Source organism: Pelodiscus sinensis, chromosome 2, assembly GCF_052426305.1.
Source record: "Pelodiscus sinensis isolate ZL-2025 chromosome 2, ASM5242630v1, whole genome shotgun sequence".
Taxonomy (NCBI): Eukaryota; Metazoa; Chordata; order Testudines; family Trionychidae; genus Pelodiscus; species Pelodiscus sinensis.
In genome coordinates this window covers 86,565,858-86,580,708 of record NC_143053.1, presented here as the reverse complement: position 1 = coordinate 86,580,708, position 14,851 = coordinate 86,565,858, and the positions used below count along the sequence as shown (strand labels likewise).

At 45.7% G+C, this 14,851-nt stretch overlaps 1 protein-coding gene across 5 annotated transcripts in view; it reads right to left on the bottom strand.

Annotated features, from left to right (window-relative positions):
- Positions 1–14,851, bottom strand: part of MTCL1 (microtubule crosslinking factor 1) — a 172,872-nt gene that overhangs the window by 149,295 nt on the left and 8,726 nt on the right. The gene's annotated exons all lie outside the window — the stretch shown is intronic.

Genomic DNA, 14,851 nt, shown 5'->3' with positions numbered 1-14,851 from the left:
TTGCAACATGAACTTTTTAGGGGGGAAAAAAAGCCATACTGTTCCATATCAGAATTCTTTATGTCCAAGGCTTTTAGCGCATGCACATTACATTTCCAGTCAGTTGAAAACCCTCCTTGTTGCTATGCAGTGTCTGTGCACAGATACACATGCCAATCCTAGAATCCCATGGGCAGAAAAATATCTGTGTGAACACGAATGTAAACAAATCATGTCTTCCCTCAGATCTTTAATTGTCCCAATTCTAAATTATGCCAGGAGAGGCACATGCGCGCTAAAGTCAGCTATTAAGGTTTACAGCAGGGTAAACCGCTTCTGGAAGAGGATAAGCTCTATCATTTCCATTCATTTAATCTGTGCATGATTGATGGTTTTGAGCTAAACTCTTATATAGGCCTTCCAGCTCAGGGATATAGGCCATTAAATTACTACATGGTGGCTCAGGGGATGTCTACAACTCTATTATTAACTACATTTAAAATGAGAAAGGACTCATACCAAGTCAAAGAGCAAGGACAGGAGATATTCACTGCATAAAATCTTCCAGAATGACTGATAGAGCGGAAGTATGTTGTTTTATTAGCCAAATCAAAAAGTTGTGTATTTTAATGAGCAACAAAATTGAGCAACATTAGCAATAGTCACAAAAAATAATTGTTACATAATATGTCTGCCGTATTTTCAGAGTTATTTGTCACCTGCCACTTTTCACTAGTAATTTAGTTTCATGTTTCTGAAATACACACATGCTAAGCACATGACATCCTTCCTCTTCCCCTTTCTAAATTTTCAGTTCCTACTCTTTTTCCTCCCACCTCCTACAGACGCTTCTTATGTGACCTAGCTACATGTGCCCTATCCTGCAAACAGTGTTGCACAAGCTTAATTGTACATGTCTGTGGTGATCCCATTCACGCCAATGGAACAACGCACATGACTAAAGCTAAGCATGTGCACAAGTGTTCACTGGATTGGGGTTTTAGACTATAATCTTCCTGGGACAGGGACCTTGTTCATATATGTATCCGTACAATGTCAATCAAAATGAGTATTTAACTATGCTTGGGACTTCTGGATACCATGAACAATACAATATTGTTCAGGTCTTTCTCAAAATTCTGACAGGAGTTCTGAGGAGGCGTTTATTGTGTGGTAGTTACGCAGTCCCTGAAAGGGGTATACTTCCCCTCTTTCAAATGCAAACAAAGATGGCAGTAGGAAGGTACGGGTTTGGCCCAACTCTTCCCATGATGCTTCCTTCCCTTCTTCTCTCTCACTTATCTAACATCCACAAGAACCCAAAGAGGAGCAGGGAACATACTCATCAATAGGATCCTGATCATCTTGAGCAGGAGAAAAGAGGTGGGAGATCCTGTTTCCTCACCTTTGCAACCAGACTCAAGATGCCTACACAGGGGCTAGCCACACATGTGCCAGATAAAAATCATATACTGGGCCATGTCCCTTGAAACTCAAACTCAACTGAAAGTTATCAAGTTACCCTAGCAAGTGGAAGACACGCTAATGTGGGGCTTAGAGATTTGACATAAACCACTCTGGACGCAACGTTCTATGGCAGTCCCATGCAGCATGGCAAGATGAATATATTTATTTCTAAATCACTGCTAAGAGCTGTGTGTTTAATCTAGCCCTGACTGTACCTAATGAAAATGATTTCACGAATTCCTTTGGCCCAACTGTATACATTGTTTTATTTCTCCCAATTTTTAAACTAAATTTATCTCCCATCTTCTCTTTGTTAATGAATGAGTACCAGTGCTGTTCTCTTTACAACATCCTGGCCAAAAAAAGATATATCCAACTTCGTTTAACTCTATTAACAACACGGGCTTGCTTTCACTGCAAAATTAACTTGAGTTATAACTTGAGTGTTGCCACTAACTCAACTCTATTTTACACACAATAACCTTGGGAGTGTTTTTTAATCTGAATTTGCTAGCCCATCAAGGGATGTAGGCTAAGGCTTGAGTGCACACAACTCATCAGCTGCTAGTGCAATGAAAGCATGGCCACAGGTTAGTTCAGTGGTTCCCAATCTTATTTATATCGTGGATCGGCAAGTCCATTCACAAACTTTTGGCGGACCAGTAACATTTTATTTCCATATCTGCATATTCATTATACAAATAATAAAGTTGGACTTGATGACCTTTCAAGGTCCCTTCCAGTTCTAGGAGACAGGCAATCTCCATTAATTTATAATTTATTTATAAATATGCAAATAAAATGTTACCTGTCTATCTAGCCCCAACTCAGCCCACTGCTCCAGTGCCTAACACCCTTTGACTCCCATTCCTACACCCCATGCCCTTTGACCTTTAACCTCAGACCCCTACAGCCCATACCAATACTTTCTTGCCCCATGACCCCATCACGCCCTCACCCAACATCCCTTTGCCCTCCATCCCCGCATTCCTCTCTAGGGAGCGTGGCTATTGCTGCAGCATGAGCAAGGGCAGTGGCCATTGGCAGTGCACGCACTCCCCCTCCTCCTTTGTGCCCCCTCGCTCCTCAAGTATGTCCAACTCCCCCCTCCAGTCAGCAGGAAAATTCCCATGGAGTTGGATTCCCTGTCTTGCCACAAACTTCCTCAGTGTCCTTTGACAAGTCACAAATTTCCACAAGTGACTGAGGCACTTAGGAGCCTCCGACCTACTGATTCTCAATGACTTACACTCCTCAGTCACCTCCATGATTGCACTGTGTGTCCCTCTGCGGTAGAGGTGGCGGCGGAGGGGGAAGAAAGGGAGACATGGAACCCCCAGGCCACCATCTTACCTGGGTGGGAAGGGCCTCCTGCCCCACCTCAGTCCCAATGCCGCTGGTGGGCAAAAATCAGCTGCGCAGGCAGGGGGAGTGGCTGCTAGAGGCATCCGCTTCCTCCCCAAGCAAATCTTATGCCCCCATGTGTAGAGGCGGGGATGAGAGCGTGGAGCCCTGACCTGGCCACCATCTTACCTGAATGTGAGGGAGAGAGGGAGGCAGGGAGGGAGGCATGGAAGATAAGGGCTTTATTCCAGAGGATCGCGCCAGTCTAGATGCTTTTTTCCGGCTTTTCCCCAAGCCGGGAAAAAAGCGGCGGACATGTTTATTTAAAGCCCGCGGGGGATATTTAAATCCCCCGCAGATTTCCCTATTCCAAAGTTAGAAATTAGCATGCCTCTTCCGGAGAAGGGGCCAGTCTAGACGTAGCCATCATGTATAGCAACACTGAGTTTTTTTAAAGAGGAGGGAAACTGGAGGTTTCACAAGCAGTTTTGGGGATGGGAACCTGAGGATGACCGCTTGCTAATGTATTAGCTACATATTTCAACCAATGTGCTTACGTGTCGATTTTGAAATTGGCATCTTTATATTTCAGAGTTAACAAAACATAGAGATGAACGGGGGCATTCAGACATGGTAGAACTATTTGTTTAAAGACTTTTCACCAGCTCACAGACTATGCTGGTTCAGTGCAGAGTCAGTTCACATTCTTAAAATTATCTTCACAACCATAAGAGTTAGAGACATCACTTAATTTTAAATGACAGATTCTAAAGCACAATTTCATGGCAAGGGCTGATATCCATTGCTACAGAATACATGGGCACTATTTGTGACTTTTTGCCCTTACTCCATATGCCAAAACCAAAGCCCATCCTTTGGGCATGAACCCCAAATAGTACCTACAGCTAACAGTTCTAGCACCTGTTACACTTCCTTCTCATCCAATCCAGTACTTACCTCTAAATAATCTGGCTGCTTCCCAGAAGCAAATAATCCAATAAAGGGGTTAAACTAATTATGGCTATAAGGATTATGCACTTATCAAAAACGACTGATTGCAACCCAAATTGGAAAATTAATCTGTCATCCCAGCTAGCAACCCCAACCATTAACACAACCATTCCAGTCAAACTAAACAGTCCCCAGTACCCTAGAGTATAGAACACGTCAAACCAAAAGCAAACTATGCTTGCCCACAGATATGGACAGATTAACTTGACCTTAATGAACAGTGAAGCTAAAAAACTGGGCCTACTTTGCTGCTTCTTACAAACCACTCTTGGCTTTTTCCTTTCTCAGCTTCTCAAGCAATCCAGTCTCTAGACTCTCACACCTAGAACCTCCTGCCAATGGTCACCCATGTCTTTTCTTGGGGCCACTATTAGCCAACTATTAGTTGACTACAGTCTCCTTCCTCAATCACTCCATCCTCATGATTCCAACAAAGTTGCTCAAACTGATGTGAATTATATTTCTGTAGACAGCCACCTCTACCTTTTGTTTTACTCTAGAGTCTAGACTACTCATATTAAATTCACTTAGCATTTCTGCTCAGAGCTCTTAGTGTGCAAGACAGTCCTCATTTGTTATGCTTGCCTCTGGACTCTTTTATAAATTCACAAGATGTCAATTCTTTCAAATGTAACTTTTGGGATGAACAAGAATTCACCCTCTTAAACTAGATCTCACCCTCTTAATTTTTCTCATGAGAAAGGGGCTTATCTTCAGCACATCAGCAGTGGTGAGTTTCAGAGTTATACATTTGAGTGCAGTTTTCAAATGAGGGCACAAACACTTCTGACCATGTAAGGGAACAAGAAAAGAAGTCTTCACATAGTATTCAGCACTAAAACAAATAGATAAAATAAAAGATAGCCTCTACTAATATGTACTAAAAAGGGATTTGTCGGTTTCATAGCATGTTGTGGGAAAATAGCTATATTCTGCACATAGTTATCCCTGATACTGCTACTTGAACAGCCTAAGAAATGTTTCACTCATATTTTCTGGAGCTTGTATCAATGCACCACTCCTCAGACAAGCAAAAAAGGGATAGACTGCACATCTTAATGAAAAAAAAATATGGACAATCTATTTTAAATATTAAAAAGTGGAACTGTTGGTGCTGAGGGTTAAAGTTCTATTACTCTGAAATCGCAAGTCAGATCCAAATGTCAGATGTGTTTTCAGAATGTGATTTTGCAAATTATGGAGAAAAGTTATCCTTTCATGGTCCAAAGTAAGGGTCTGGCCTTGCTCCCAATGAAGTAAACAAAAACAGTGGCAAAGAGGCAGGTATGCTTATGCAGAAGAGCTACATGTTTGTCCATTTTCAATGAAGAAATTGATCAACTACAGTTTATTCTTCTCAAAAGTGCTCAGAATCCTACCCTATAAACTGAGACTTTAGGTTATTTGCTGCTATATCATAGCAGCTATGCTTAAGCCTGCAAAATGATTTACATTTATATATCCAAGTTATGAGTTTGCAAACAAAGCTAATTTAAAAGTCTGGTTTTATTTACCAAGTGTTTTGTGTGAGATTAGAGGGCAGAGTCTGCTGTTAGTGCAAGCAGATGTGTAGCCATGGACTGTCAGCATATGGTTCCCCCTCTCCTTTTTTTTAAAAACTTGATCATAGTGTACTATAAAATAGCATACATCAGAGTCGATGTTCAGTGAAAACTTGGTGCTGAAACACGTGTAAAAAAAAATCACAGCCAAAAATAAGAAAGGAAGCTCCTTTTTACACTGCGCATTTCAGCCTTGCAGAGCTGGGGGGGGAGGGGAAGGGGAGAACTCCCAACATATTAATACAGTACCATAAAAACTAGCCTGAAGGTTTGGTTATATGGCTTGATGGAATTCTATCTGGAGCCTCTTAAAAGTCATGAATACTAAGAGTGACAATATGTAATCCTGACAATGGATATGGAAAAAAGACTCAGAGAAGTGGAAATTACAGTTGAAACTATAATGGCCCAGGTTTTTAAATGTACTAATCAAACGACAGTGGAGGAAAACATGACAGTTCTCATCGAAGGTAAAGGAACAGAAGAGGCGGAATATTAATAGCTCCCAAACTCTGCAATGTAAGAAAAAGATTCAGTCTGGTTGAGAGATAGTTGTAAATGATGGATAGAATATTCATTAACATTTGTTTTCATTATTATTGTGGGTGAACAAACATTATTAGGATACTAAAAGACTTGCCCACTGGCTTCCTATCAGGGCTGGCCCAGCACAAAGGGCACTACATAACCTCCCACTCACCAGCTTCTCCCTGGGGCCAGCCCACAGGGAAGGGAGGGGGAAGGGAGAGGACTTACACAGGGGCCTGATGATAGATAGATAGATAGATAGATAGATAGATAGATAGATAGATAGATAGATAGATAGATAGATAGATAGATAGATAGATAGATAGATAGATAGATAGATAGATAGATAGATAGATAGATAGATAGATAGATAGATAGATAGATAGACTTCCAAGTTAGGGTATGTCTACACTACAAAGTTAGTTCGAACTAACGGACGTTAGTTCGAACTAACTTTAATAGGTGCTACACTAGCGCTCCGCTAGTTCGAATTTGAATCGAACTAGCGGAGCGCTTAGTTCGAACTAGGTAAACCTCATTTTACGAGGACTAACGCCTAGTTCGAACTAGCTAGTTCGAACTAAGGGCTGTGTAGCCCTTTAGTTCGAACTAGTGGGAGGCTAGCCCTCCCCAGGTTTCCCTGGTGGCCACTCTGGCCAACACCAGGGAAACTCTATGCCCCCCTCCCGGCCCCGGACCCCTTAAAGGGGCACAGGCTGGCTACGGTGCCCGTGCCAGGTGCAAGCCTGCCAGCACCCAGCTAGCAGACCCTGCACCTGGCACGGCACAGAGCCACCCACCCGATGCCCCCCAGCCCACACCCTCTTGCCGGGACCAGGCTGGCGGCTCCCGGGAGCTTCCCCTGGACTGCAAGAGGCGGGCACCTTCCTGGGCTAGTGCGGACATCGTGGACCTTGTCCACGATCTCCGCACTAGGCACAGGAAAGTGGCCGTCTAGGGCAGGAGAGCTGCCAGCCTGGCCACCCAGGACCAGGTGTGCATGAAAATCAAGGGGGTCCACTGAGACCCCCGACACTGAGCCCTGAGCTTACAATGGCCGTCCTGGGTCAGACCAAAGGTCCATCTAGCCCAGTAGCCTGTCTGCCAACAGCGGCCAACCCTAGGGACCCTGGAGGGGATGGACCGAAGACAATGACCAAGCCATTTGTCTCGTGCCATCCCTCTCCAGCCTTCCACAAACTTTGGGCAGGGACTCCACTCCTACCCTCTGGCTAATAGGACTCCATGGACCCAACCTCCATGACTTGATCTCACTTCCCTTTAAACTCTGTTCTAGTTGTAGCCTTCACAGCCTCCTGCAGCAAGGAGTTCCACAGGTTAACTATTTGCTTTGTCAAGAAGAACAACTTTCTCTTACTAGTTTCAAGCCTGCTACCCATTCCTTTCCTTTGGTGTCCTCTAGTCCTTCTTTATGGGAACTCAGGAAGAACTTTTCTGAATGCACCCTCTCCACCCAACCCCTGCTTTTAGAGACCTCTATCCTGTCCCCCCTCCGTCTCCTCTTTTCTAAGCTGAACAGTCCCAGTCTCTGTAGCCTTTCTTCATCTGGAACCTGTTCCCAACCCCTGATCATGTTAGTTGCCCTCCCCTCTCCCAGCCTTTCTCTTCCCCTCTCCCACCTCCTTTTCCCAGTCTCCCCCAGTTTTGTTCAATAAAGACAGAGTCAATGTTGGAAGAAACGTTATCTTTATTTTGTACATCAATAAGAAGGGGGGCTAGGGAAGGGTAAGTGGAAGGAGGTGAGGGAGGAATGGGGTACGTGCCCCCGATGGGGAGGACTGGGCTGGCTCTGCGGGCTTCTGGGGGTGGAACCTCTCCTGCAGCCCCCCAATTGCCCCCTCTCCCCAGATGGCAGCCTGCGGCAAGTGCAGCCGGGCTGATGGCCGAGTGGTGTGATGTGCCCAGTGTGGGCACTCAGGGCACTCCAAGCCAGAACTTCTTTGCAAGCGGGGCACCCCTTAGAACTGTGTGTCCGGGGTGGGGGTCGGGACCCTTTAAGCGCAGCCCTCGGCTAGCCTGAGACAGCATCTCCACGCTCTAAGTCCTCCTCTGATGCCCTGCCGGCACTGCTTCCGGCCATCCTTAAGCCCTGTTCAGAGTCCACTCAATGTGGACTTACTAGTTCGAACTAGCAAAACGCTAGTTCGAACTAGTTTTTAGTTCTAGATGCGTTAGTTCGAACTAGCTTAGTTCGAATTAACTAATTCGAACTAAGTTAGTTCGAACTAGCGCTGTAGTGTAGACGTACCCTTAGAGAGTATCCACCATTTATACTAGTTTAAACTAGGGATGTTAAGGACTAGTCAACTAGTCGCTTCCTCCCCTCCCCCCACTTGCTGCATCTATCAGAGCAGTTCCCAACCTTTTCCAGATGGGGATCCATTTTGACAATTCAGGAAGACTTAGTGACCCAAGGCAACTCAAAATCAGGGGGAGAAGAGAGGGCAGAGCCACCTGGGGAGACACTTGGTGACCCTTTTGAAATGTAATGGCGACCCATATTTGAGTCCTGACCCATAGGTTGGGAAACCCTGCTCTATCAGATAGAGGCAGTAAGCAGGGGGAGAAGAGGGCGGTACTTCAAAGCAGAGGTGCTGCATGGAACGCAGGGTCAGCCACAGGATTTCAAGGGGGCAGAGGTGCCCTCTGCATTACGTGTTCTCAGTGCAAAAATGCACTGACTATTCGATTAGTCAATTACATGCTATTTAACATCCTTGGTTTAAACTTGCAAGTGACCTATGCATCATACTGCAGAGGAAGTAACTCCCCACATCTGACTGGGAGAAAATTCCTTCCCAACCTCAAATATGGTGATCAGTTAAACAAGATCCTCCAGCCAGACATACGGGAAGAATTCTCTGTAGAAACGCCGAGCCCTCCTCAACTGACAAACAACCCTCCCTGCCCAGAACTCTCAGCTCTCCATGCTTGGCTGGGCCCCCAGGATGGACCCATCTCTCCTGGTACCTGGCAATGCATCTTCCTGAGACTACATGTGTGGGCGGTCACACAGGGTCACATGTGCCCCACTGCAGATTTCTGGCAGGGTTTACGCTACGAAGCGGCCAGCAGCAGCCTTTCAGTACTGTGCAGAGGGAAGGGATGGCAGTTTTTCCGCTGCAGCTGGAAGCAAGAGTGGGGACAGGATGAGCTGGCCCATGTCTGTGCAGAGCTCTTTTCTTCTCTTTCCCCCCTTCCCACCCACATTGCTGAAAGCAGTGTGTCCTTTCTGTCCCTGCAGCATTGAAAGACAGCTAACCGCTCCAGGCTGCTGCTGGCCACTGACATAATCTCTTCCTGCCAGCGCAGCAGCTGGGAGGCAGGAAGTGGGTTCAGTCCTAAGGATGCATTGTGCACCAGAGGTCCAGGGAACCTGACTGTAAGGGCTTCAGTGATCACAGCCAGAGGAGGGTGCCTAGGCCCTAGGCAATGAAGCAACCCAGAGCTCCCAAGGAAACAGGCATGGGTGAAGAGGCTGCTATGCCCCTGCCTCAGGGATTGCTGTGGAGCTTGCAGATTCAGCAGATTAACAGGCTGGAAACGGCTTCCCCTCCCCCCACTCTAAAGCTTAGCTGAGGGACAGCGAAGCTTCCCCTTGCCAGCACTGTCTGGGGCTTTCACACTTGCAGGGCTCGACTCCTCCTGACCAGCACCTCAGGCTGGAGGGTCTTGGGTTCTCCCATGGCACCAACTCAACCAGAAGCAGTAGGGGAAGGAGAAAGCCTGCTGTCCAGGCTGTGGGTGAGCTGAGCGGTCTGTTGAGCAACTGGCCCCCCAGACAGTGCTGGGAGTGGGATGCCCCACCGGGAGATATGGAAGAGCAGTGGGGCTGGGGAGGGTGAAGGGGAAAAGCAAGGAGAAGACAGCAAGAGAGGGAACACAAAAATGAGTGGGCAGCAGAGGGAACACAACCGGCTGCCACCTAGTACCTACCCTCACTCATCAGCCAACGCAGCTCACAACCAATGCTGGCTGGAAACAGGGGTGGGACCATGCTGGCCAAGGGCCAGCACTCATTCGGGTTACCCTGATGGACCAGCAGGGTGAGTGGCTGGCCAGCCCCACATACTGCATTCCCTCCTCCTCAGCCTTGCACACTCACTGTCATCAGTCACTGGACACTGCCGCTCACCACTGATGCATAGGTGGTTGGCAAGCAGGGATCCAGCCAGCAGCAAGATCTATCTATACTGGGCAGGGTGGAGGACAGAAAATACAGGACAATTCTCCCTTTTTCAAGAAAAAGTTAGGACATTCGCATGAGGACTTAAATATGAGACTGTCTCTTTAAAAACAATGTCTGGTCACCCTACATAGGTCTTCATAAAGTAAATCATTCCACACACTGAAACAAAGACATAATTTTAAATTAATCTGCCAGAGTGGTTTAGTGTGTTCATAACAAAGTTTTCACAGGCCAGATCAAGGCAAACCAGGGGCCAGATCCAGCCCATGAGCTAGGTTCCCCATCCCTGCTTAGTGCTCTCCACCAGGGGGGTATGATGGGAGAAAAATTACAGAAATGACAGAAAGACATTGGAAGCAATCTTTTGTACTATAGTAATTAAAATTAAAATCTGTATTTTAAATAAGAATTTATTTAAAAACCTATATGTCTGAAGTACCAAGCATTTAAGGCTAAAGCTGAATACTCAGATTGTGAATCTAAAAATCTATGCAAACATTTTTTAAGAGATGTGATTTTATAATCTTCAGACATCAACTAACAACATATTTAAAGCAAATTTTAAACTAAGGTCCTGTAGTTATATTACAGTAATGCACAACTATTTTGTCACTAAATTCAGAAACTGACAGTATACCTCATGCTTGTTAAATGGCTTTGTTACCACTTGATGACACTTTCACAGATTTAATGTTATGCTAATAGGTCTGGCAAGCTGGAGTGCTTTTCACCTTTAAACTTAAAAAACAACAAATAGTTTGGTAGCACTTTATAGACTAACAAAACATGTAGATGGTATCATGAGCTTTCGTGGGCACAGCCCACTTCTTAGATGACCCAAGTGCTAGATGTCCAGAACCAAAAAGTGTTTTTAACTTTTAAGTTTATCCTGGACAGACAAACTCAGTTACCCCTCTGAAGCTTTTCATCTTTAAATTACTTAGATCTCCTTCAGAGCCTTCAGTGGGATCCTGCAGGAAGGGTCATACTAGACTAGGGATAGGAAGACGGAAGCGGTTGAGTACTAAGGCCCAGGGAAGGCATGGCCTCCCCTTGCCTCTTATGCCTGCTAACCAGGCACAACTTTATAAACCAAGAACTTCATTTACTCTTTCTTACTCACAAGTACGAAAGTCAAAGTGTATCTGATCATCCATTTGTTATTCTGTTCCTAGACTACAGTGCAAATATTTGTAATAAAAAGCAATAATAGAAAGTAAGTACTATATACTTTGTATTCTGTATTGCAATTGAAATCAATATATTTGAAAATGTAAAAAATAGCCCAAGTCTTTAATAACTTTCAGTTGGTATTCCATTAACAGTGTGATTAAAACTGGATTAATCACAATTAATTATTTAATCACAATTCTTTTTTGAGTTAATCGTATGAGTTAACTGTGATTAAACAGATCTACTAATTATTCATATTGAAAAATATACAAGTAACTTATTAAATATCCAGCAAAAGGAAACAATGTATGCTTATAACAATATTTCTTCTGCAATTAGGAGGTTATATATTAAATCAGTGAAAAAAGATAGCATTAACTGCTGAGGTTCTAGTGACTACATACATTTTGTGTAGTCCCTAATAGAGGTCACATTTTAAAAAATATTCATGATTTGCAAATTAATGTCATTCCCATTTTCAAATATTAAATCTTTCATAATGTCATTATGCAAATTCAGACAAAGTATATGGACCAACTTTAAGTGGACCAACTTCTGAAGCTTGCATCTTCCATCAACAGAAGATTGTCCAATAAAAGCTATTACCTTACCTATCTTGTAGGGATGTAAAATCCCATTTAATTGGTTAACTAGTTGAACATATTACTGTATGTAACTGGTTAACCGATTGAAGAGGGAGGTGGGGGGCTGTTGATATCATTTGTGATTAAGTAGTATTACAATATCATACTGTATGTTGGTTGTACATCACAATTTTAGCATTCTGACAATTTGTGATTAATACATATGATTTTAGTGGAGTTTTGCTTTTCCACAGTAGAAAACAGAAAGCAGAATTAAGCATTTGTGAGCTTATATATGTTATATATGTTATTCAAATAATCAGAGCTATTACTGTTTCAGTACGTTTCCGTAACTGCTACCACTTGAACAGCTGGAGTAGTCATCTGGCCAGTGCTAGAATATTATTATAATCTAGTAAAACCTACAGACAGAAACTATTGTCTGTCACATTATACAAATAATCCACTTGGCTGCCCCCTGGACAATTAAATGTTTTCAGCATAGCCACAGCTGTGGCTAACAAGGGACATGGACCTACTGCCATTGTTTATCAAACTGACATTACATTCTAACAGCTGACTGATCCTGTGTCTGAAATGATTCACATTATTTTGAAGTCTAAGGTTATTACCTCTTTTCTGCCACATGACTAATGCATAGTAGGTGTGGAAAGGGGCATGTCAATGAGAAACCAAAATAACCTTTGCTTTACTAACCTTTGTAACCCTTTCTAAACGAAAAGATTAGTCAGATCAGTTCTGATCATTCTTGCCTTTCAGAGATTCTATGACACACACCAAGTTACTCTAAGTCTCTCAGGGTACGTCTACACTACCCCGCTAGTTCGAACTAGCGGGGGTAATGTAGTCATCCGCAGTTGCAAATGAAGCCTGGGATTTGAATTTCCCGGGCTTCATTTGCATGAAGCCGGCCGGCGCCATTTTTAAATGCCGGCTAGTTCGGACCCCGTGCCGCGCGGCTACACGCGGCACGGACTAGCTAGTTCGGATTAGGCTTCTAATCCGAACTAGCTGTACGCCTCGTTCCACGAAGCCTAATCCGAACTAGCTAGTCCGTGCCGCGTGTAGCCGCGCGGCACGGGGTCCAAACTAGCCGGCATTTAAAAATGGCGCCGGCCAGCTTCATGCAAATGAAGCCCGGGAAATTCAAATCCCGGGCTTCATTTGCAACTGCGGATGACTACATTACCCCCGCTAGTTCGAACTAGCGGGGTAGTGTAGACATACCCTCAGTGAAACTACGCTATATAGTCCATGGGAAATATATTGATCCAAACACTTTCGCAGGTCATTTTCAAACATGTGATCCAGAACAAGCATTCAATTTAAAACCCACAATATGTAAAAGAAGCTAAAAGTTGAGAAGTGTAGCATAACCATGCCCTACATACTGCAATTTTAAACAGAAATAAATATTCTCACCCAGGAATATCCCCATTTTCCAATGACAAATCACTGCTAAGAAACACTAAGAAAGAAAAAGCAAGACATTCATCTCAGAATGTAAGTGCTAGTTCAGGGCGTATGCTGTTTGTGAGAACAGTCTGTACTAGCCTACAATGTAGCAACATTCAAGGCATTTTCAAATTATGCTACTTGATACACAGTGAAACAAGTGAGATGCAAAAAAACAACCCCTCCACACCACAACTCAAGCCTCACTGATGTGGCCTCAACTGAGACACCTCACTCCCCTGGCACTCCAGTCCCATGGAAGGGAGGAGGGGGGTAAAAGGACTGAGGTTCAAGGCCTCAGGACAGATTAACTCTTTTGGGGTTGCAGGGTTAGTGGAATTTGTGGGGCCCTCTACACTCTAAGGTGGGGCCAAAAATGAGGGATCCAATGTGAGAGACAGGGCTGGAGTGTTTAACCCTGTGGTAACTGTGCTCCTGGAAGTGGCTGGCGTGTCCCTGCAGCCCCTGAGAAAGTCAGAGCAGGGGGTCTCCGCATACTGTTCTTGCCTGCGGACACCATTCCTGCAGCTCCTATTGATCAATAATGGAGAACCATGGCCAGCGGAGGCTGTGGGGTCAGTGTCTGTAGATAAGGGGCAGCACATGGAGCCACTGCTGTACATGCCAGCTGCTTTCAGGAGTGGTGCAGGGCCAGGGCAGGAGTAAGCCTGCCTTTGGCTCCGTTGCTCAATCCCTGGGGCAGCTGTCCAGCCGGTCCCAGGAAGGATGGGATCAAGCTCACCCCCGCCCCTGTGCTCCCCAGGTGAATGCTGTATCCCCTGGGCCAGTCCAGAGTGGAATAGGGATGGGGGTGCAGAATCTGGGTGGAAAATAGAGTACAGAAACAAGCTGGGGGTAGGTGTCTGGCCAGGAGGGAGGGGCAGGAGTAGGGTGCTGGTGGGTATCTGGCTAGGAGGAAGGGGCAGGTTGCTGGTGAGTGTCTGGCCAGGGGGCAGGGGCAGGGGGCTGGTGTGGGTCTGGCCAGGGGACAGGATGCTGGATGGTGTCTGGCCAGGTGGTAGGAGCACGGTGCTGGTGGGTGTCTGGCAAGGCAGGGGCAGGGTGCAGGATGGTGTCTGGACAGGGTGCTGGATGGAGTCTGGCCAAGGAGCAGGGTGCTGGTGGGGATCTGGACAGGGGCAGGAGCAGGGTGCTGTATTGTGTCTGGCCAAGGGGCAGGATGCTGGTGGGGGTTTGGGCAGGGGGCAGGAAGCAGGGTGCTGGTGGGGGCTTGGGCAGGGTGCAGAAGAGAGTCTGGCCAGAGGTCAGTGTGCTGGTGGGGGCCTGGGCATGGGGCACGGTGCTGTTGGGGGTCTGGCCGGGGGAGAGAACAGGGACAGCTTGGCTGGTACCTGGGGACCCTGTGGCTGCACGCCAGGTCTAGCGTTTCAGCAAGCACGCACGCACGCTCCTCCTCCTCTCCTTAACAGCTTGCACACTTCCTGAGAAGTTGGATCTGGCACGCAGCTGGGGACTTCCTTCCCCATGCTTCCTGCCTGCCTTCCTGTGCGGGAGGA